Raw genomic sequence first — 24,685 nt, forward strand, 5'->3', positions numbered from 1 at the left:
GTGCCCCTTAGTGCTGTCTCCAGTTTCAAGTGTCCCCGATTTCATTCATGATCATAACGATGTAGGGGCACAGCGGGCGTTGGGAGTCTGGGCTTCTGACTCTCGCCTGCTGCTCTGTACAATGTTTTCTATGTGTATTATTAGCATATTTGTTAAAATCTCAGTGGGGAGAAGCCTGTTTGAGGGACCTTCTGTTTAATTCGCCTCTGAGTCTCCTCACAGCTTTTGTCCAAAGAATGCTTGTCGTGCGCTTCCAGACAAAACAGTAAGGTTTGTGAGAGCAGGGTGTATTTCTTGCTTTTTTTCCTCATGTCCCCCTCCTCCCCCACCTCCCATCGGAATGACTGTCGAGCTCCCAGAAGTGTTCAGTAACTATTTATTGAATGGATGACTTTGTATTTTTTTGTTCTTTAAGGATGAGAGTTTTCATAATGTCCCTCAACCTCTTTGATAATATTTGTAGTGTAAAAGGTCTTTAATGATTTGGTGCTTGGGCATATAGGTATATGCACATGTAAACTGAGAGGGTCAGTACGATCGGAAGCCAAAGTTAAAACATGATTAAAGGGCTATAAGAAAACAAATGGAGGGGCGCCTGGTGGCTCAGTTGGTTAAACGTCCGACTCTTGATTTTGGCTCAGGTCATGATCTCAGGGTCATGAGATTGAGCCCCGCATTGAGCTCTGTCCTCAGCAGGATGTCTGTTTGAGATTCTCTCTCTCCCTCTGCCCCTCCCCTGCACGTGCACATGCAGTCTCTCTCTCTCGCTCTCTCTCTCAAATAAACAAATCTTTTTAAAAAAATAGGAAAGAAATGCCCATAGAAAGATTTAGGATGGGGAAAAGAAGAAATAAGAGTATAGAATATAAGAAAGCAAAGTCTAGGTTTTTTTTTTATATAAACTTGCAATAGAATATGGAAGTATGCTTATTCTAGAACTAAGATTTGCATTCTTGAGAATTCTGTGTTTCATAGAAATATTCAAATTATAGCATGCCCTATATATTTGAAGTTAACTTTTGGTCTTACATTTTCCTGCATTTAGCATGGGAAATAAAGATGATTAAGAGTAAAGATGGTGACTTTTTTTGTTTGCTTAATTTTTATTTTTATAGATGTGTGTTTTGAGGCTTATACAAGTTTTTTGATCAGTTGAAAAGATTGAAAAAAATCTTAAATTCACAAAGTTCTAAAGAAACCTCTGCACTAGAAGCAAGCAGGTAAGCATTTTTTTTAAACTAAGTAGCACATAAATTAATACTTCACATCCAGTCTAATTAGGCGGGGACGGCTTAGTTAGAATTCATTTCTGAACAAGAAGAAAATCCAGGTTTGTGGCTAGAATGTAGCTCCAGGAGAGTAGAGAGCATGAAATGGTGAAATCTGTAAGACGTTCCTATAAACCCTTTGGTTATAGACCACAGTTCCAACACGTCCTTATGCTTGCAGTGGAAAAGTATATTTGGAATCACCTTCCCTGAGGACTAGCAAAGTCCTGTTGATCTTTAAGGCATACCTACCATTCATCTTGGTTTTTTTCCATCTCATTTTTTTCCTAGACATGTCCAGAGTATTACCATTGATGTATTTTGCACCAGCATTATATTATTATGAAACAGTATAGGACACATCCAGTTGAAATTTACAAATAGGAAAGAAAGAGCTTATGAAATAGAAAAAAGATGATGGCTCTCTTTGTTATACTGTGATTGTCTTGTTCCCTTCCTGGTGTGAATTTTCAATCAGCCAGGGTAGATGAGTGACTCAGAAAATGAGTAGTTAGGTCCTGTCAGCACTGTGAGATGCACAAGTGGTGCAGTGGGAGGAGGCCGGGCTGGTCCTGCACATACCAGCTGGGCTGCCTGCATCAAGGTCGCCTGGTGCCCTGCGTGCTCTGTTGTGTGAGGCTAACAGTCCCTCCCCCTGCAGGCAGAGTTAGGTTTCTAAATTTTAGGAATTAAGGTTTTAGATTTGGAAGGAACTTGAGAGACCATATGCTCCACATGTCTCATGATGGAGATTAAGAACGGACACATCCCAAAGGAAGCGATTCTCTGGTCCTAGGTCTCTGCCCCCTTTCACATCAAGGCATTTAACTAAGTGGTCAGCCCCCACTGTGCTTGTGTCTCTAGTCTGTTGCACTGATGCTTCTGCCCCCGTCCGTCCACACTTAGCAGACACTCGGTGCGCGGCCCTTCTGCGGCCCGTGTGTCTCCAGTGGCTCTGCTTCGCTGCGGCCCTTGGCAGCGCCTTCAGCCCCTCCAGCCACGTCCACGTTTGGCCCCTAGGGAGCTGGCCCTCCAGTGTTCTTCCCGTCTTTGCCGTTGCCGCTGTGCTCCTCGGATAGAAACACCTCAGTGAGCTCTGTGTCTACAATCCTGTCCCTTTGCAATGCTGTCCTTGATAAACAGACATTGTGCACTTTCTTGCTCAGAAGTACCTTGGAGGACTTTTTTTCTCCAGAAGAGCAGCTCTGAGCTCTAGAGTCAGGAAAGCCAGAGCAGCATTGGCACACAGTAAATCCATCATGCTTGCCAGGCCAAGAACCACCGATATAAGGATAAATAGGAAATGCTCATGGGATCAGTCAGTAGAGGTTGGGATTAGGCTTCGGCGTTGGTTGTGCCGAGCACTTGCCTTCCCTCCACACCAGCTCTGATGCTCTGGGACGGGGCACACTGCGGCAGGTCTCCAGACATTTTGGGTTTCCTTACAGTGTGTTTCCTCATTACTGACTGCCCATCCTCAGATGTGGGATGCCTCATAGAGCCCAGCAGGGGCTTCGGGGCCTTTGTTGTGTGTGTGTGTGTGTGTGTGTGTGTGTTTTGTTCACTGTTCAGCTTCCTTTTGAATGGGGTTGACGTTTTCTAATGTGGGGGGCAAGAGGGAAGTGTATCCAGTCCACTTGATGGCAGATGCACTGTGAGTGATTTCTCACCATCTCCCGGAGTACCGAGCTTGCTCTTTCTGCCGTTGGGTAAATGTAAACTTGGAGTCCGCTGCTCTGAGGGATTTCCCAGGTTGCTGCTAGGCGGTCAGTTTTAGCTGATTGAGGAGACAGCAGTAGTTGGTACTGGGGAGGTACTGGGGAGGGAGAATGAGGCAGGCAGAGAAGAAGAGGGGGATTCGGGTATGAATGGTAGGACAGGGCAAGAGAGAGGAGGGGGTTAAAGAATGGGAGAAGAAGGAAGAAGAAGGGCACGAATGGGAGAGCCCGAGGAACGTGGTGGAAATACGCAGTTGTACCCACACTGACCTAAAATAGCTCCATCCCCTTGCCTGGGCCCTGTGGCCCAGGCCAGGCTGCGTCAGTGGCTTCTACGACCTCCCCGCTCCTCACCCTCCGCATCTGGGGCCTGCTGCACAGACAGTTTGTCCTGAAAATTGATGGCGTGCAGGTGCCTGAGCGCTGTAAGGCATGGGGGCAGTGGGGGTGGCGGGTTGTGGCTGGGAACACACTGTGAAGAAAGAGCACAGGGGGCGCCAAAGTCGGCATTGCTGACCAGGTGATGTGGTCGCTCAGAAATTAACTTTGGGAATTACACTTCTCTAATTGTCTCTACTAGCCCTCTCTGGACTAGACAGATTTTGGAGAGAATTGCCACAGAATTTAACCAGTTACGGTTTCATGCTGTTCAGAGCAAAGGCATGACTCTTCTGGACAAAGTAAGACCAGTAAGTGTTGGTTTCGACTTTCAATTTGCTATTTGCAAATTTCCTGGATGATTTTGGTTTGACCTAGCATTGCCCCCTGATAATTGCTACTCTACAGGATTTTGAAGCTAGCTTTGAATTTTTTTTTTCAGTGTCTTCTGCTTGGGACCCTGCTTCCATTATGTCACACTAGATAGATTTTGTGTAAAGACACGAGCGTAGTCTCCAAACTATGCAAGTAAAATTAATTCTGAATTTCATGTAACTTGACACATCATATGATGGATGTAGTCAGAGTTCATTTATCCAAAGCCCTTGACTGGGTTTAAATGCATGTTTGGGGGCGCCTGGGTGGCTCAGTGGGTTGGGCCGCTGCCTTCGGCTCAGGTCATGATCCTGGGGTCCTGGGATCGAGCCCCGCATCGGGCTCTCTGCTCACCCGGGAGCCTGCTTCCTTCTCTCTCTCTCTCTCTCCGCCTGCTTGTGATCTCTCTCTATCAAATAAATAAAAAATCTAAAAAAAAAATGCATGTTTGTCAGATTTACTCTGTAGCTTAAGAGGCAAATAACTTTTTGTCATTCAGTAATTGTCTAAACTTCACTTTGATGAAGCCGACTTACTTTCAAAGAAATCATAGGGAGGGAACGCCTCAGTGGCTCAGTCGATTAAGCCACTGCCTCTGGCTTAGGTCATGATCCGAGGGTCCTGGGATCGAGTCCCACCTTGGGCTCCTTGCTTGGCAGGAAGCCTGCTTCTCTTTCTTCCTGTGACTCCTTGTGTGCTTGTGCTCTCTCTCAACAAATAAATAAATAAAAATCTTTTAAAAAAGAAAGAAAGAAAGAAAGCAATCATGGGGAGAAGAGATTCATTGTTACTCTCTAGGAATAATGTTGGTATTTTAATCTTACATATATTCTGGTAGAATTAGAGGCTCGCTTTATATATATAACACATATGTATATAAATTATACACATATATTTGAGTTTTTAGAAACTGTTGTGCCTGGACCTTCTTTCCTGGTCTCTCTGTTCTTGCAGCGTATAGCTGGCATTACGGCCATGCTGCAGCAGTCCCTGGAAGGCTTGCTGCTAGAAGGGCTTCAGACTTCCAATGTGGACATCATACGGCACTGCCTACAGACCTACGCTACAATTGACAAGACACGGGATGCAGAGGCGATAGTCGGTCAAGTACTAGTGAAACCGTACATGGATGAGGTTTGTGCCCCCATGCACCTCATTCCGCAAACACAGAGCATCTACTCTGGCTTCGATTCTTGACTGGGTGTGAGAGAGCTCAGGGCTCTTCCTTGAAGATGCTCCTAGTTCCTGCTCTTCTGGTTGTAAGAAAAGGTTGGTCCCGCTTGGTGCCCATCAGCATGGCAGGAATCAGGCATGCGCTCTGGTCTCTTCCAGTGATGCCGTAGCTCAGGGATCATCTTAATTTAGTAGGGGTGAGGGACTTGCCTAGGAAGAAGGTACGGATCAGAACATTTTCAGGTCAATTTCCATTTCCGTAAGTTGTACGTTAATGAAGTTGCCGAAAAGCGTGACCCCACCAAGGTGCCCGTGCCCACTAGAGGAGCTGGAAGACAACTCTGTGTGCAGGGAAAGTCCGTGAGGGGAGGCATCTTTGCAGAATTGATGTGGCCTAAGTCTTGAAGACCATGGGGGAGTTTGCCAGGCTAGGAAGGTGGGAGGGAGGGAATATTCAAAGATAAAGGGCTTTTATGGGCGAGTTAGCCGGATAGTACCTTAAGTCCGGAACTTGGTTACCCAGTGTTCTTGACCTATGAGAATACAGTTAAATACAGGGAGTCAGTGTATCCTGCCTCTGAGCGGCCGGAGTACGGGCTGCATCGTGTGAGGCCGCCAGCAATCAGCAGCTTCCCACTTAGAGAGCGTCGGTTTCATCTAGTTCAGGATGACAGAAGTCATGATGCCAGTCTTAGCGTTTGAGGGCTTTCTTCCAGTCACCCGCCAGTGCGAGTGTTCTTTCTGTCCAGTAAGTATAAAGCTACCCACCATGACTTCAGGATGAAAGGCTTCCAGTTTTAAAACGGGACAGTATCCCATTGATAGAAGTGAAATTGAAGGATTATTTTCAGTAATCTTCTCAGCTTCATTAGGAATACTAAAAGTAAATGATCTGTCAGTTCTTTGTATGTATCCTATTATAGTTCATAGCTCTCTCTGTGGGGGTGAAAAAGATCACATTATTCTTTGTCATTAAATGAAAATATTTTAGTTATTTAATTTATGCCCTTTTCATTGAACAGAATCTAATATGCTAAATTAGGGAAGTACTTTACGTTTCCGTGTCGTTAAATGAACTGTGGCCACGTTTGTATTTTAAGTTTGTATGCTTGTCATTCACCTCCTGTAACTCAGCCTCATCACAAAAAATAAAATACTAAAGCAAAATAAGATGTGTTTTCTTCCATCACTTTCCATCTCAGCCCTTTCCCTGTTCTGGAGATGGTAGAGGATAAGGCCAGGGTAAAGATGGTACAGAGCTGTTGTCTGGAGATACAGTATTTCGCTTTTAAGCTCAGAAGGGAAGCAGATGAGTGTGTGTGATGTTTTAGCTTCAGGCCAGTTTCTGTCCCCCAGCCTCTGTGTCCCCCAGGGTTGGAGCAGTATTCCCAAATCCCGGGACCTAGATTTTCGTGCCACTGTTACTTACCTCCTGTTTAGAAAGCATACTGAGTGGGGAGGAGGAAGGACGAAGTGCATTTTTTTTTTTTTCAGTTTTTTTTTTTTTTTCCCATTTTATTTATTTTCAGAAAAACAGTATTCATTATTTTTTCACCACACCCAGTGCTCCATGCAAGCTGTGCCCTCTATAATACCCACCACCTGGTACCCCAACCTCCCACCCCCCCGCCACTTCAAACCCCTCAGACTGTTTTTCAGAGTCCATAGTCTCTCATGGTTCACCTCCCCTTCCAATTTACCCAAATTCCCTACTACTCTCTAATGCCCCTTGTCCTCCATGCTATTGGTTATGCTCCACAAATGAGTGAAACCATATGATAATTGACTCTCTCTGCTTGACTGATTTCACTCAGCATAATCTCTTCCAGTCCCGTCCATGTTGCTACAAAAGTTGGATATTCGTCCTTTCTGATGGAGGCATAATACTCCATAGTGTATATGGACCACATCTTCCTTATCCATTCATCCGTTGAAGGGCATCTTGGTTCTTTCCATAGTTTGGCGACTGTGGCCATTGCTGCTATAAACATTGGGGTACAGATGGCCCTTCTTTTCACGACATCTGTATCTTTGGGGTAAATACCCAGGAGTGCAATTGCAGGGTCGTAGGGAAGCTCTATTTTTAATTTCTTGAGGAATCTCCACACTGTTTTCCAAAGAGGCTGCACCAACTTGCATTCCCACCAACAGTGTAAGAGGGTTCCCCTTTCTCCACATCCTCTCCAACACATGTTGTTTCCTGTTTTGTTAATTTTGGCCATTCTAACTGGTGTAAGGTGATATCTCAATGTGGTTTTAATTTGAATCTCCCTGAGGGCTAATGATGATGAGCAGTTTTTCATGTGTCTGATAGCCATTTGTATTTCTTGATTGGAGAAGTGTCTGTTCATATCTTCTGCCCATTTTTTGATGTGTTTGTCTGTTTCGTGTGGGTTGAGTTTGAGGAGTTCATTATAGATCCTGGATATCAACCTTTTGTCTGTACTGTCATTTGCAAATATCTTCTCCCATTCCGTGGGTTGCCTCTTTGTTTTTTTGACTGTTTCCTTTGCTGTGCAGAAGCTTTTGATTTTGATGAAGTCCCAGAAGTCTATTTTCGCTTTTGTTTCCTTTGCCTTTGGAGACGTATCTTGAAAGAAGTTGCTGTGGCTGATATCGAAGAGATTACTGCCTATGTCCTCCTCTAAGATTCTGATAGATTCCTGTCTCACGTTGAGGTCTTTTATCCATTTTGAGTTGATCTTTGTGTACGGTGTAAGAGAATGGTCGAGTTTCATTCTTCTACATATAGCTGTCCAGTTTTCCCAGCACCATTTATTGAAGAGACTGTCTTTTTTCCACTGTATATTTTTTCCTGTTTTGTCAAAGATTAATTGACCATAGAGTTGAGGGTCCATATCAGGGCTCTCTACTCTGTTCCACTGGTCTATGTGTCTGTTTTTATGCCAGTACCATGCTGTCTTGGTGATCACAGCTTTGTAATAAAGCTTGAAATCAGGTAAGGTGATGCCGCCAGCTTTATTTTTGTTTTTCAACGTTTCCTTAGCGATTCGGGGTCTCTTCTGATTCCATACAAATTTTTGGATTATTTGCTCCAGCTCTTTGAAGAATGCCGGTGGAATTTTGATCGGAATGGCATTAAAAGTATAGATTGCTCTAGGCAGTATAGACATTTTAACGATGTTTATTCTTCCGATCCAAGAGCATGGAATGGTCTTCCATCTTTTTGTGTCTTCTTCAATTTCTTTCATGAGTGTTCTATAGTTCCTCAAGTATAGATCCTTTACCTCTTTAGTTAGGTTTATTCCCAGGTATCTTATGGTTCTTGGTGCTATAGTAAATGGAATCGATTCTCTAATTTCCCTTTCTGTATTTTCCTTGTTAGTGTATAAGAAAGCCACTGATTTCTGCACATTGACTTTGTATCCTGCCACGCTGCTGAATTGCTGTATGAGTTCTAGTAGTTTGGGGGTGGAGTCTTTTGGGTTTTCCATATAAAGAATCATGTCATCTGCGAAGAGAGAGAGTTTGACTTCTTCATTACCAATTTGGATACCTTTTATTTCTCTCTGTTGTCTGATTGCTGTTGCTAGGACTTCTAATACTATGTTGAACAAGAGTGGTGAAAGTGGGCATCCTTGTCTTGTTCCTGATCTCAACGGGAAGGCTGCAAGCTTTTTCCCATTGAGGATGATATTTGCTGTGGGTCTTTCATAGATAGATTTGATGAGGTTCAGGAATGTTCCCTCTATCCCTATACTTTGAAGCGTTTTAATCAGGAACGGATGTTGGATTTTGTCAAATGCTTTTTCTGCATCAATTGAGAGGACCATGTGGTTCTTCTCTCTTCTCCTATTAATTTGTTGTATCACATTGATTGATTTACGAATGTTGAACCATCCTTGTAGCCCAGGGATGAATCCCACCTGATCATGGTGGATAATCTTTTTAATGTGTTGTTGGATCCTGTTGGCTAGGATCTTGTTGAGAATCTTAGCATCCATATTCATCAGTGATATTGGTCTGAAATTCTCCTTTTTGGTATGGTCCTTGCCTGGTTTGGGGATCAGGGTAATGCTGGCTTCATAGAAAGAGTCTGGAAGTTTTCCTTCTGCTTCAATTTTTTGAAACAGCTTCAGGAGAATAGGTGTTATTTCTTCTTGGAAGGTTTGGTAGAATTCCCCAGGGCATCCGTCAGGTCCTGGGCTCTTGTTTTTTGGGAGATTTTTGATCACTGCTTCAATCTCGTTATTAGATATCGGTCTATTCAGGTTGTCGATTTCTTCCTGGTTCAATTTTGGTAGTTTATATTTTTCCAGGAATGCATCCATTTCATCAAGGTTGCTAAGCTTATTGGCATATAACTGTTCGTAGTAACTTCTGATGATTGTTTCTACTTCCTTGGTGTTAGTTGTGATCTCTCCCCTTTCATTCATAATTTTATGAATTTGGGATTTCTCTCTTTCCTTTTGGATTAGTGTAGCCAGTGGCTTATCGATCTTATTGATTCTTTCAAAAAACCAGCTTCTAGTTTCATTGATACGTTCTACTGTATCTCTGGTTTCTCCCTCATTGATCTCAGCTCTAATCTTGATGATTTCCCTTCTTATGTGTGGAGTTGGTTTGATTTGTTGTTGATCCTCCAGTTCTTTAAGGTGTAGAGACAGCTGGTGTGTTCTGGATTTTTCAATTTTTTTGAGGGAGGCTTGGATGGCTATATATTTTCCCCTTAGGACCGCCTTTGCTGTATCCCATAGGTTTTGGACCGAAGTGTCTTCATTCTCATTGGTTTCCATGAATTGTTTCAGTTCTTCTTTGATCTCCTGGTTGATCCAAGCATTCTTAAGCAAGGTGGTCTTTAGCTTCCAGGTGTTTGAGTTCCTTCGGAACTTTTCCTTGTGATTGAGCTCCAGTTTCAAAGCATTGTGATCTGAGAATATGCAGGGAATAATCTCAGTCTTTTGGTATCGGCTGAGTCCTGATTTGTGACCCAGTATGTGGTCTATTCTGGAGAAGGTTCCGTGTGCACTTGAGAAGAATGAGTATTCTGCTGTTTTAGGGTGGAATGTTCTGTATATATCTATGAGGTCCATCTGGTCCAATGTGTCGTTCAATGCTCTTGTTTCTTTATTGATTTTCTGCTTCGATGATCTGTCTAATTCTGAAAGAGGCGTGTTAAGATCACCTACGATTAGTGTATTCATATCAATATGACTCTTTATCTTGATTAACAGTTTTCTTAAGTAATTGGCTGCTCCCATATTGGGAGCATAGATATTTACAATTGTTAGATCATCTTGGTGGATAGTCCCTTTAAGGATTATGTAGTGTCCTTCTGTATCTCTGACTACAGTCTTTAGTTTGAAGTCTAATTTATCTGATATGAGAATCGCTACCCCAGCCTTCTTTTGAGTCCCATTGGCATGAAAGATGCTTCTCCACCCCTTCACTTTCAGTCTGTGTGTATCTTTAGGTTCAAAATGGGTCTCTTGTAGACAGCATATGGATGGGTCCTGTCGTTTTATCCAATCTGCAACCCTGTGCCGTTTTATGGGTGCATTTAGGCCATTCACATTGAGAGTGATTATTGATAGATACGTTTTTATTGACATCAAGTTACCTTTGAAGTCTTTCTTTCTGTAGACTGTCTCTATATTTCTGTTCAATGCTATTCTTGGGATTTTTCCTCTTTTATAGAACCCCCCTTAATATTTCCTGCATTGTCGGCTTGGTGGTTGCATAGTCTTTTAAGCCTTGCCGGTCTTGGAAACTCTTTATCTCTCCATCCATTTTGAATGTCAGTCTTGCTGGATAAACTATTCTTGGCTGCATGTTCTTCTCGTTTAGTGCCCTGAATATATCTTGCCAGCCTCTTCTGGCTTGCCAGGTCTCTGTGGACAGGTCTGACGTTATTCTGATGGGCTTCCCTCTGTAAGTAAGGAGCCTCTTTGCCCTGGCAGCTTTCAAGAGATTATACCTACAATTATAATTTCTCAATTTGACTATCAGGTGTCGTGATGTTTTTTTGGAGTGTATAATCTTGGGTGGAGACCGTTCAGCCTCTAGTACATGAACGCTGGTTTCATTCGCGAGATTCGGAAAGTTTTCATGAAGGACTTGTTCCACGACATCTTCTAGACTTCTTTCTTTCTCCTCCCCTTCAGGAATTCCAATAATTCTGACATTGGAACGCTTCATGGCATCACTTATTTCCCTAATTCTGCTTTCGTGGGATCTAAGCTGTTTGTTCCAGGCTTCCTCCTGATCCTTTCTCTCTATCTGTTTGTCTTCCAGATCACTAATTCTATCTTCTGTCTCAGTTACCCTAGCTTTGAGAGAGTTTAGATTGGATTGGAACTCATTGAGAGCATTGTGGACCTCCTCCCTGGTAGCTTTAAGCTCCGCCCTAACATTGTGAACATCCTGTCTGGTCGCTTTCAGTTCGGCTCTAATCAATTCTGTTTGGTCATCCATGGCTTTCTCCAACCTAGCTATTGCCTGGATAATTGTTAGCCTGAATTCTCTTTCCGACATATTGTCTATGTTGATAGCCGTTAGCTCTGTTGCGGAAGGTCCATCCTCTGTATTTTTCTTCTGTTGGGCATTCCTCCTCCTAGTCATTTTGGTGGGAGAAGACTGAACAGATGTAGCTGGATGTATCAACTCTGGTGCAGTCAAGGTGCACCCTGGAACACTTCCTGATCTCCTTCTCAGAAGCCTCAGTCTGGGTGCAGAAGCTGAATAAATTCCCCCTTGGATGCTGGCAGTGCAGGTTCCAAGTTAAAGACCCTGGGGGCGCAGGATCTTTTGCTCGTCCCCAAAGCCAAGGCAGTGGCGGCTGTCTGGGAGCTCCTGACCGCCAGAGAGGTTCCAAGCAGCGATCGCACACTGAGATTTTGCCGCTGGCCGGGGCTGGGAGTGCCCGGCTTGCGCGCACCTCTTTTCAGAGGCGGCTGTGGGTCGGGCGCGCGTCTGGGGCACTGAGAACGGGGCGCTGGTCCGTAAGCCGCAGGCTGGGCTTTTGCGCGCCTCTGTCCGGGGAAGAGTTTCGTGGGCGCGAGGTTTAGACTTTGAAACAATGGCCCGGGTCAAGAAGCGCCCCAGGGCCTTAGAAACCCAGGAGAGCTGGAGCGACGTGCACGCGCATCTCAAGCTTTGTGGTAGGGCTAGCGCGCGTTCTGCAGACCGGCTCCCATCCCCTCACAGGAGCCGGAACCCCGCGCTCTGGGGCACGCTGACGAAGTGCATTTTTAAGATTTACTCCATTCTTTTCTCTGTAGTGTATAGTTCATACTTCTCTTTTAGGTGCTTTAAACAAATAAATAAATAAATAAATAAATAAATAAATGAATAAATATAAAACGCTCTTCCTTCTGCTAGGTGATTGTAGAATAGATCGTTGAGTCTCATCCTGACCGCCTGAAGATCATGTATGCTAATAAGTTCCTGGAGTTCGTTCCTCACCACTGCCACCTTCTTCGAGAGGTCACAGGAGGAGCCATCTCAAGGTGACGTAAACTGCTGTGCATGCGCCTGAGCTCAGTTTAGTGACCACCTGTCACCTCCTCATGCGCCGCTGATCCCTGGCTGTCCTGTCTGACCCGGGAACGTGTAATCTTCCCTATTTGTTACCAGTGCTGTGAAGCAGGTGTCGCTTGCCTTCCTGAGTCGCTTATGGCTTCTCATCGCCCACAGAGGAGCATCCAGTCTTCCTGGCGCAACCTGTGACCCTTGGTGCTTGAGTCCTAGTGGTTCTCCGCTGTAGAAGTTTCTACTGTGGAACTTTCCCCTATACCACTATGGTTCCTGGCCAGACAGGAGCGCTTGACCTTCCCTAACACACCTGGTACAGAAGATCCCTGACTTCACATTGGTTCAGTTTATGGTTTTTTGACTTTTTATAATAGTGCAGAAGTGATATGCATTTAGTTTGGATCTTTTCCTGGGCTGGTGATCTACAGTAGGGTCCTCTTTTGTAATGCTGGGCAGGGGCAGCGAGCACAGCCCCCAGGCAAACCACGTGGTCACGAGGGTCAGCAACCAACACACTTGAACCGTCCTCTTCTGGCTTTCAGTGCAGTGTTCGGTAAACTACACGAGATACCAGACACTTTATTGTGAAATAGGCTTTGTGTTAGAGGATTTTGCCCAACTGTGCAATACTGTAAGTGTTCTCAACACATTTAAGGTTGGCGGGTCTAAGCTCCGATGTTCAGTCGCTTTGGTGTTTTCCATGCATTTTCAACTAAAGAGATTTCCAGCTGAACAATGGGTTTATTAGGAGCCGAAGCCGTCATAAGCCGAGGAACATGTCTGTACTGTGTGCCTCTGTGTTTTCCTTCATTGCTTCCTGACTGTCTCATATCCCTTTGTCTTTCTGTTGATCTGTCACTCCACATGAAGCTCTAGTCAAATACAACTTCTTTTTTTTAGGTTATTTATTTATTTACTTATTAGAGAAAGCATAAGCAGAGGGGGAGGAAAAGAGTGAAGCAGGCTCCCCACTGAGCGGGGAGCCCGATGTGGGACTCGATCCCAGGACCCTGAGATCATGACCTGAGCCAAAGGCAGAGGCTTAACCCACTGAGCCACCCAAGCGCCCCCAGGCTATGATTATTTCAAGAAAAAGCCCTATTTGCGAATTCTTCATCTAGTGAAGATTAATTAAAATCAGAAAGTCAACTCTGCCACCTTTAAAAACCCAGGAACAGAAAAAAATTCCACGAGCAGGTATAACCCCATCCACAATAAATCACTTTCAATCCAGCCCTGAAAACTAATACAGAGTAGGAAGAAAGCATTACAGAAAAATTTTGTTTTCATTAATCAAGCTGGAAAATAACGGGCCTTACACGAATTCCCTTTAGGAAGACAGTTCTTATAGTTTTATGTTGATGGAAACTAACATTACATTCGAAATGCATGTTAAAACCTTGACTGTAGACTAGCTACCACTTTCAGTCGTCAGAAGATGAAAAATGGTCAAGAGTCACCCAAACTGAATCCTGGCTCCTCCTGGAAAATGTGTTCCTAAATATTTACCCCCTGAACTACTGTGCTCTTTCTGTATCTTACACAGCAGACACCGCGATGCACAAACACATCCAGAAGGCCTTTGAGGGCTGACAGCCTGCTGGAGCAATGAGGAATTCACCCAGGTTTCTGCCTTTCTGCTGGGCCCAGAAAGTTCCGGGTAACCCAGGTGACGTGTCATGAGAATAGAAGTGTACCTCACACCGTACCTATCATCATCTCAGGGTAGACACCAAAATCCGTGTTCATATATGAAAATCCGAGATGCGTACAGAAATCAAGAGTGATTCTGTCATCTTGAAAGAAAAACACACTGTTGCGTTGCCACATGCCTCGTTTCTCCTCGAGTGACTGCAGGAAGTAGCGATTGCAGTTAGAAATCTCAGAAAGAAAAATTAGAGTAAGGGCAACACCTGAAATTTACTCCTGAAAATACTTGGAGAACGACTGTGACCAATAAACCAGGGCTTAGTTCATGAGACTATGTCAATGAGCTTATACCATCCCATGTCCTGGTCAAACCCTCATGTCTGGGAGATAGAGGGACGTCTTCATCTTCCAGAGCTACTATTAGGGAAAAAGGTGGAGACAATACTGACAGGAGTCCCTACTTCAGCAGGAGAGCCAAAAACACCTTGCCCCTCCATAATCCCAAATGAAAATAAACATCTCGGGGTGCCTGGGTGGCTCAGTGGGTTAAGCTTCTGCCTTTGGCTCGGGTCATCTCAGGCTCTAGGGATCGAGCCCCACGTCATGCTCTCTGCTCAGTGGGGAGCCTACTTCCCTCCTCTCTCTGCCTGCCTCTCTGCCTACTTGTGATCTCTGTCTGTCAAATAAATAAAATAAATAAAATATTTATAAAAGAAAAAAAAGAAAAGAAACATCTCATTTTACTAGTGTGCAGCAGTGACTATGCAGGAGAAATTATTATTATTATATTATTATTAGATATATTATTATTATTATTATTATTGTACTATATTGTTAACCTTTTGAATTCAGACATCTAAAATTTTTAATAAAATATGAAGGCTTTTTTTTTGTTTAAGTTTTTATTTATTTGACAGACAGAGATCACAAGTAGGCAGAGAGGCAGGCAGAGGGGGAAGCGGGCTCCCCACTGAACAAAGAACCCGATGTGGGGCTTGATCCCAGGACCCTGGGATCATGACCTGGGCTGAAGGCAAAAGGCTTTAGCCCACTGAGCCACCCAGGCGCCCCATGAAGGCTTTTTTTAAAGAAAAAAAACTTCAGACTAGATCTTTATCCTAGAAGTTCTCACTACAACTGGCTTCTGTCTTGGCCAACATTTAGCCATTCAGATAAAGTCCGTATTTAGTTCTTCATGTGTATGCATGTGTAAAATAAGAGGACAGTCATAAATCCTTAAGATTGTGTATAATAACAGTGAAATAAGGATTCTTGATACACAAGGTCTCGTTCTGGGGAAAACAGCTGGAGAACAGTGTGCAGTTTTAAAATGATGGAGGGGAAATACACATTCGGTTATGAGAAAGGGAAGGAGAACAAGACCAAATATTAATGAAAGGAAAAACAGCTTTTTCTGCCATCTTTCCGTGCCGCGGTAACAGTGTGAACAAATGTCCCACAGATGCCCTCAAGAACATTAACAAGGCTGAAAGGGAGAGGCGAAGGCCAGGTTCTTAGGAGGCCCTGCACCAAAGTCATCGTCCCGTTTCCTCACTGTGATGACGAAGCATGAGTACATTGGCAAATTTAAAATTGTTGATGACCACAGAGCTGGGAAAACTGCTGTGAACCTCACGGGCAAGTAAAACAAGTGTGGCATGACCAGTCCTAGACTTGTATAACTGAAAGATCTAGAAAAGTGGCAGAATATTTCCATCCCCTCAGTTTGGTTTCACTGCATGGAAAAATTCTTCTGGCATCATGCACCATGAAGAAGGAAGAATCCAGGCAGGAGGGCAAATGCTAGGATTCTTTTTTCCTAGAAATATAATATACATGGCATGTGAAATGCCTCAATGGGAAAAAAAAAAGGAAAATAAATTACAGTCAACTGATGTTTGACAAGCGTGCCAAACAATTCAATGGGGATAAGAACAGTATTTTACTCCCAAGCAGCCACATGCAAATAATGAAACAGGAGTCCTGCCTCACACCATACAGAGAAAATAACCCAAAATGCATCAAAAACATAAATGTAAGCATTGAAATGATAAAGTTCGGGATGTCTGGGTGGCTCAGTTGGTTGGACAGCTGCCTTCCGCTCAGGTCATGATCCCAGAGTTCCCGGATTGAGTCCTGCTTCAGGCTCCCAGCTCCACGGGGAGTCTGCTTCCCCCTCTGACTTTCTCCTCCCTCATGCTCTCTCTCATTGTCTCTTTCTCAAATAAATAAATAAAATCTTTTAAATAATAAAAATAAAAATAAAATAAAATGATAAAGTTTTCAGAAGAAAACACAAGGGTAAATGTTAGTGGTCTTGAATCTAACAATGGCTCCTCAGCCATAACACCAAAGTACAAGCAACTTAAAAAATAAAAATAAACAAATAAATGGGACTCAACCAAAATGTCCCAGTTTTGTGCTTCCAAGGACCCCATTGACAAAGTCAAAAGACAAGCAACTAAATGGGAGAAAATATTTGCAGGTCATATATAAGGAACATAAATTCAGACTGTGTGAAGAATTCTTACAACTCAAATAAAAAGACAGCCCAGTTAAGAAATGAGCAAAGAACTTGAATACACATTTCTCCAATATTCAAATGTATACATTAATATATAAATGTATATATAAATATATTTTACATTATCTTATGTTTATATAAACATACATTTATGTAAATATATATATTTATATTCTTAAATATGTATTTAAATAAAAATATGAAATGTATAATATATATTTTAAAATACATATAAGGTATATATAAAATATATGGGACAATAAGCACGTGAAAATATGCTCAACATCACTAATCATTTGGGAAATGCAAATCAAAACCATGGTGAGATACCACCTCCCACCCACGTGGATGGCTACTATCAAAAAACCCAAAAGCAGGTGTTGGCAAGATGTGAAGAGCTGGAACCTGTAAATTGTTGGTGGGCTTGGAAAATGGTGCAGCCACATTAGAAACAGTTTAGTAGCTCCTCAAAATGCTGAACACAGAGTTGCCATATGACACACCAATATCACTCCTGTGTATAGATCCAAGAAAAAAACTATGCTCACACAAAACTTGTGCATGAAGGTTTAGGGTTTATTCGTAATAGCAAAAAGGTGAGAACAACCCAAATGTTCATCAACTGATGAACAGATACATAAAATGTCATCCATCCAGCCAGTGGAATATTATTCAGCCTTGAAAAAGAAAAGAAATTTGATACGTGCAACGACACAGAGGAGCCTTGAAAACATTCTGCTGATTGAGAGAAGTCAGTCACAGAAGACCACATATTGCATAATTTGATTTATCTGGAATTTCCAGAATAGCTAAACCTACAGAGACTGAAAGTAGATTAGTGGTTGCCTAAGGCTGGTGGTGATGGCTAAAGTTTTCTTTTGGGGATGATGAAAATGTGCAAGTAGTTCAGTATAGTATAGTTAACTATATTGAAAGCCATTAAATTGTCCACATTAGATGGTGAGTGGTATGGCCTGTGAATTATATCTCAATTAAGCTGTCATCCAAAAATGCAAAGAACTATATTTATCAAGTAGGAAAAGAATGAACTTGATTAAAAACATCAAAAATGGGGAAAATAAAAACAAACAAAATAAGATGGGAGGAATAAAATCATGATTGTTTATCATTACTTTAAATGTGTACAGACTGACTTCTTCTATTAAATCAAAGCGCCTATCGGGGGGTTCAGATCCACGCTGTTCAAGAAACATACTTAAAATGGCAAAAGGGATTGAGAATGTACCAGGCGAGGAGATACCATGCAAAAGAGAAAGCCAGAATGGCAAAATTCATCGCAGACAAGTTGGGTCTAAGTTATACGTACTAAGATGAAGAGGGACATTTTTAAAGGCAGAGTTTGGAAAGAAGATGTAAAAGGTATAAGCAGGTATACATCTAACAACATAATACCTAAAGACACTAAAAATGCAAGAATAAGGTAAAATTTTAGCTTTTCAAATGGAAGTATCTACTAGAAGGAAGGAAAAACAAGGACACACAGAAAATAGACATCCTTATTTTCCTCGGAAAACATTTCTTTCTTACACCTAAGAAAAGCCATATTTGTAAAGATTAATTGCATACTAGGCAACAAAGGAAACCTTTACAAGCCTTCCAAATTAAAGATTTAAAGAACAGTTCTTTAATCACAATCCAGTAGAATCAGAATTAGATAACCTGGTAACAAAAAATTGAAACTACATACAAGTTCAGAAATACAGTCTTCAATCAAAGAAGAAATCATAAGAGGACTGAAGAAAATCTTGAAAGCAATGGAAAAGAGACTATTTCATACCAAAACTTACAGAAGACACCAGAAGTTATACTCTAAGGAGACTTTAGTGTCAAATGTCTTCAATTTCAAACATTTTTTTGAATAAAAGAAACTGTACTCATTTAAACCCATCAGAAAAGGGCAGCTCAATAAATCAAAAGAAAGGAAGTAATAGATTCCTGTCTCACGTTGAGGTCTTTTATCCATTTTGAGTTGATCTTTGTGTACGGTGTAAGAGAATGGTCGAGTTTCATTCTTCTACATATAGCTGTCCAGTTTTCCCAGCACCATTTATTGAAGAGACTGTCTTTTTTCCACTGTATATTTTTTCCTGTTTTGTCAAAGATTAATTGACCATAGAGTTGAGGGTCCATATCAGGGCTCTCTACTCTGTTCCACTGGTCTATGTGTCTGTTTTTATGCCAGTACCATGCTGTCTTGGTGATCACAGCTTTGTAATAAAGCTTGAAATCAGGTAAGGTGATGCCGCCAGCTTTATTTTTGTTTTTCAACATTTCCTTAGCGATTCGGGGTCTCTTCTGATTCCATACAAATTTCAGGATTATTTGCTCCAGCTCTTTGAAGAATGCCGGTGGAATTCTGATTGGAATGGCATTAAAAGTATAGATTGCTCTAGGCAGTATAGACATTTTAACAATGTTTATTCTTCCGATCCAAGAGCATGGAATGGTGTTCCATCTTTTTGTGTCTTCTTCAATTTCTTTCATGAGTGTTCTATAGTTCCTCAAGTATAGATCCTTTACCTCTTTAGTTAGGTTTATTCCCAGGTATCTTATGGTTCTTGGTGCTATAGTAAATGGAATCGATTCTCTAATTTCCCTTTCTGTATTTTCATTGTTAGTGTATAAGAAAGCCACTGATTTCTGCACATTGACTTTGTATCCTGCCACGCTGCTGAATTGCTGTATGAGTTCTAGTAGTTTGGAGGTGGAGTCTTTTGGGTTTTCCATATAAAGAATCATGTCATCTGCGAAGAGAGAGAGTTTGACTTCTTCATTACCAATTTGGATACCTTTTATTTCTCTCTGTTGTCTGATTGCTGTTGCTAGGACTTCTAATACTATGTTGAACAAGAGTGGTGAAAGTGGGCATCCTTGTCTAGGCAGTAATGTCTTTGATATCAGCCACAGCAACTTCTTTCAAGATACGTCTCCAAAGGCAAAGGAAACAAAAGCGAAAATAAACTTCTGGGACATCATCAAAATCAAAAGCTTCTGCACAGCAAAGGAAACAGTCAAAAAAACAAAGAGGCAACCCACGGAATGGGAGAAGATATTTGCAAATGACAGTACAGACAAAAGGTTGATATCCAGGATCTATAATGAACTCCTTAAACTCAACACACACGAAACAGGCAAACATATCAAAAAATGGGCAGAAGATATGAACAGACACTTCTCCAATCAAGACATACAAATGGCTATAAGGCACATGAAAAAATGCTCATCATCATTAGCCCTCAGGGAGATTCAAATGAAAACCACATTGAGATATCACCTTACACCAGTTAGAATGGCCAAAATTAACAAAACAGGAAACAACATGTGTTGGAGAGGATGTGGAGAAAGGGGAACCCTCTTACACTGTTGGTGGCAATGCAAGTTGGCGCAGCCTCTTTGGAGAACAGTGTGGAGATTCCTCAAGAAATTAAAAATAGAGCTTCCCTATGACCCTGCAATTACACTCCTGGGTATTTACCCCAAAGATACAGATGTCGTGAAAAGAAGGACCATCTGTACCCCAATGTTTATAGCAGCAATGGCCACGGGGGCCAAACTATGGAAAGAACCAAGATGCCCTTCAACGGATGAATGGATAAGGAAGATGTGGTCCATATACACTATGGAGTATTATGCCTCCATCAGAAAGGATGAATACCCAACTTTTGTAGCAACATGGACGGGACTGGAAGAGATTATGCTGAGTGAAATAAGTCAAGCAGAGAGAGTCAATTATCATATGGTTTCACTTATTTGTGGAGCATAACCAATAGCATGGAGGACAAGGGGCGTTAGAGAGGAGTAGGGAATTTGGGTAAATTGGAAGGGGAGGTGAACTATGAGAGACTATGGACTCTGAAAAACAGTCTGAGGGGTTTGAAGTGGCGGGGGTGTGGGAGGTTGGGGTACCAGGTGGTGGGTATTATAGAGGGCACGGCTTGCATGGAGCACTGGGTGTGGTGAAAAAATAATGAATACTGTTTTTCTGAAAATAAATAAATTGGAAAAAAAAGGATGGACTATTGTGTTACAGATAAAATATAGAGCTAAATTATGCAAAATGCTGCATGAAAACATTATACGGTAAGCCTTCTATGTTTAAACACATATATAAAGTCAGACAATATATTTTAATAGCTCATTCATAATTATTAAAGTGTGTAAGAAAAATAAAAAAAGGAAGGAAGTAATAATAATAAAGATAATTTTTTTAAAGATTTTATTTATTTATTTCACAGAGAGAGATTACAACTAGGCAGAGAGGCAGGCAGAGAGAGAGAGGAGGAAGCAGGCTCCCCGCTGAGCAGAGAGCCCGATGCGGGACTCGATCCCAGGACCCCGAGATCATAACCCGAGCAGAAGACAACAGCTTAACCCACTGAGACACCCAGACGCCCATAAAGATAAATTTTTAAACAATAAAAAATATGAGGGGCAAATAAACTCAAAGTTGTTTCTATGAAAGACTAATGAAATAATAAAAAAAAAACTTCACATGCCCTATTAAGGATAAGAGAGGGGGAAGATGGGATTGGGAGGAGGTGGGGAGAGAGGGAAGGGGATGGGGAGAGGGGGGTATCAGGGAGGAGGGGAGAGAGAGAGAGAGACAGAGAGTTGCAAAACAGATAAGGATTGGGAACAGAGATATAAAAGCAAATGCATAATTACTAAACTGCAAGGCACTTTATACTAATCCATTTGATAACCTAGAAGAAATGATAAATTCCTAGGAAAACAAAATCATCAAAATGATTCAAGAATGAAGGGAAGAGGAGTCAAGATGGCGGAGAAGTAGCAGGCTGAGACTACTTCAGCTAGCAGGAGATCAGCTAGATAGCTTATCTAAAGATTGCAAATACCTGCAAACCAATCTGCAGATCGAAGAGATGAACAGCAATTCTAGAAGGAGAAAAACAACCACTTTCTGAAAGGTAGGACTGGCGGAGAAGTGAATCCAAAGCCACGGGAAGATAGACCCCAGGGGGAAGGGCCGGCTGCCGGCAAGCAGCGGAGCAATAAAGTACAAAATCAGGACTTTTTTTTTTCAATTTATTTATTTTCAGAAAAATAGTATTCATTATTTTTTCACCACTCCCAGTGCTCCATGGAAGCCGTGCCCTCTATAATACCCACCACGTGGCATCCCAACCTCCAACCCCCCCGCCACTTCAAATCCCTCAGGTTGTTTTCCAGAGTCCATAGTCTCTCATGGTTCACCTCCCCTTCCAATTTACCCAAATTCCCTACTCCTCTCTAACGCCCCTTGTCCTCCATGCTATTGGTTATGCTCCACAAATAAGTGAAACCATATGATAATTGACTCTCTCTGCTTGACTTATTTCACTCAGCATAATCTCTTCCAGTCCCGTCCATGTTGCTACAAAAGTTGGGTATTCATCCTTTCTGATGGAGGCATAATACTCCATAGTGTATATGGACCACATCTTCCTTATCCATTCATCCGTTGAAGGGCATCTTGGTTCTTTCCATAGTTTGGCCCCCGTGGCCATTGCTGCTATAAACATTGGGGTACAGATGGTCCTTCTTTTCACGACATCTGTATCTTTGGGGTAAATACCCAGGAGTGCAATTGCAGGGTCATAGGGAAGCTCTATTTTTAATTTCTTGAGGAATCTCCACACTGTTCTCCAAAGAGGCTGCACCAACTTGCATTGCCACCAACAGTGTAAGAGGGTTCCCCTTTCTCCACATCCTCTCCAACACATGTTGTTTCCTGTTTTGTTAATTTTGGCCATTCTAACTGGTGTAAGGTGATATCTCAATGTGGTTTTCATTTGAATCTCCCTGAGGGCTAATGATGATGAGCATTTTTTCATGTGCCTTATAGCCATTTGTATGTCTTGATTGGAGAAGTGTCTGTTCATATCTTCTGCCCATTTTTTGATATGTTTGCCTGTTTCGTGTGTGTTGAGTTTAAGGAGTTCATTATAGATCCTGGATATCAACCTTTTGTCTGTACTGCCATTTGCAAATATCTTCTCCCATTCCGTGGGTTGCCTCTTTGTTTTTTTGACTGTTTCCTTTGCTGTGCAGAAGCTTTTGATTTTGATGAAGTCCAAAAAGTTTATTTTCGCTTTTGTTTCCTTTGCCTTTGGGGACATATCTTGAAAGAAGTTGCTGTGGCTGATATCAAAGAGATTACTGCCTATGTTCTCCTCTAGGATTCTGATGGATACCTGTCTCATGTTGAGGTCTTCTATCCATTTTGAGTTGATCTTTGTGTACAGTATAAGAGAATGGTCGAATTTCATTCTTCTACATATAGCTGTCCAGTTTTCCCAGTACCATTTATTGAAGAGACTGTATTTTTCCCACTGTATATTTTTTCCTGTTTTGTCGAAGATTAATTGACCATAGAGTTGAGGGTCCATATCTGGGCTCTCTACTCTTTTCCACTGGTCTATGTGTCTGTTTTTATGCCAGTACCATGCTGTCTTGGTGATCACAGCTTTGTAATAAAGCTTGAAATCAGGTAAGGTGATGCCGCCAGCTTTATTTTTGTTTTTCAACATTTCCTTAGCGATTCGGGGTCTCTTCTGATTCCATACAAATTTTTGGATTATTTGCTCCAGCTCTTTGAAGAATGCCGGTGGAATTTTGATCGGAATGGCATTAAAAGTATAGATTGCTCTAGGCAGTATAGACATTTTAACAATGTTTATTCTTCCAATCCAAGAGCATGGAATGGTCTTCCATATATTTGTGTCTTCTTCAATTTCTTTCATGAGTGTTCTGTAGTTCCTCAAGTACAGATCCTTTACCTCTTTGGTTAGGTTTATTCCCAGGTATCTTATGGCTCTTGGTGCTATAGTAAATGGAATCGATTCTCTAATTTCCCTTTCTGTATTTTCATTGCTAGTGTATAAGAAAGCCACTGATTTAAGTACATTGACTTTATATCCTGCCACATTGCTGAATTGCTGTATGAGTTCTAGTAGTTTGGGGGTGGAGTCTTTTGGGTTTTCCATATAACGAATCATGTCATCTGCAAAGAGAGAGAGTTTGATTTCTTCATTACAAATTTGGATATCTTTTATTTCTCTTGTTGTCTGATTGCTGTTGCTAGGACTTCTAATACTATGTTGAACAAGAGTGGTGAAAGTGGGCATCCTTGTCTTGTTCCTCATCTCAACGGGAAGGCTGTAAGCTTTTTCCCATTGAGGATGATATTTGCTGTGGGTCTTATATATATAGATTTGATGAGGTTCAGGAATGTTCCCTCTATCCCTATACTTTGAAGCGTTTTAATCAGGAACGGATGCTGGATTTTGTCAGATGCTTTTTCTGCATCAATTGAGAGGACCATGTTGTTCTTCTCTCTTCTCCTATTAATTTGTTGTATCACATTGATTGATTTGTGAATGTTGAACCATCCTTGTAGCCCGGGGATGAATCCCACCTCATCATGGTGAATAATCTTTTTAATGTGCTGTTGGATCCTGTTGGCTAGGATCTTGTTGAGAAGCTTAGCATCCATATTCATCAGTGATATTGGTGTAATATTCTCCTTTTTGGTAGGGTCTTTGCCTGGTTTGGGGATCAGGGTAATGCTGGCTTCAGGGTAATGCTGGCTTCATAGAAAGGGTCTGGAAGTTTTCCTTCTGCTTCCAATTTTTGAAACAGCTTCAGAAGAATAGGTGTTATTTCTTCTTTGAAGGTTTGGTAGAATTCCTCAGGGCATCCGTCAGGTCCTGGGCTCTTGTTTTTTTGGGAGGTTTTTGATCACTGATTCAATCTCGTTATTAGACATTGGTCTATTCAGGTTGTCGATTTCTTCCTGGCTCAATGTTGGTAGTTTATATTTTTCCAGGAATGCATTCATTTCATCTAGTTTGCTAAGCTTATTCGCATATAACTGTTGATAATAACTTCTGATGATTGTGTCTACTTCCTTGGTGTTAGTTGTGATCACTCCCTTTTCATTCATAATTTTATGAATTTGGGATTTCTCTCTTTTCTTTCGGATTAGTGTGGTCAATGGTTTATTGGTCTTATTGATTCTTTCAAAAAAACAGCTTCTAGTTTCATTGATACGTTCTACTGTATCTCTGGTTTCTCCCTCATTG

At 41.9% G+C, this 24,685-nt stretch overlaps 1 long non-coding RNA gene across 4 annotated transcripts in view; it reads left to right on the forward strand.

Moving 5' to 3' along the window:
- The window catches only part of LOC122912208, a 126,556-nt gene that overhangs the window by 23,242 nt on the left and 78,629 nt on the right, over positions 1-24,685 (forward strand). For 2 of the 4 annotated variants that reach the window (XR_006385560.1, XR_006385562.1), the window contains 4 exons: positions 1,116-1,220; positions 3,567-3,675; positions 4,694-5,008; positions 12,254-13,339. This is a non-coding gene — a long non-coding RNA (uncharacterized LOC122912208). Of the gene's footprint in view, positions 1-1,115; positions 1,221-3,566; positions 3,676-4,693; positions 5,009-12,253; positions 13,340-13,952; positions 14,597-24,685 lie in introns of those variants that run through there. The other 2 variants (XR_006385563.1, XR_006385561.1) reach the window with 2 other exon arrangements.

The sequence above is a fragment of the Neovison vison genome, chromosome 7 (assembly GCF_020171115.1).
Source record: "Neovison vison isolate M4711 chromosome 7, ASM_NN_V1, whole genome shotgun sequence".
Classification (NCBI taxonomy): Eukaryota; Metazoa; Chordata; class Mammalia; order Carnivora; family Mustelidae; genus Neogale; species Neogale vison.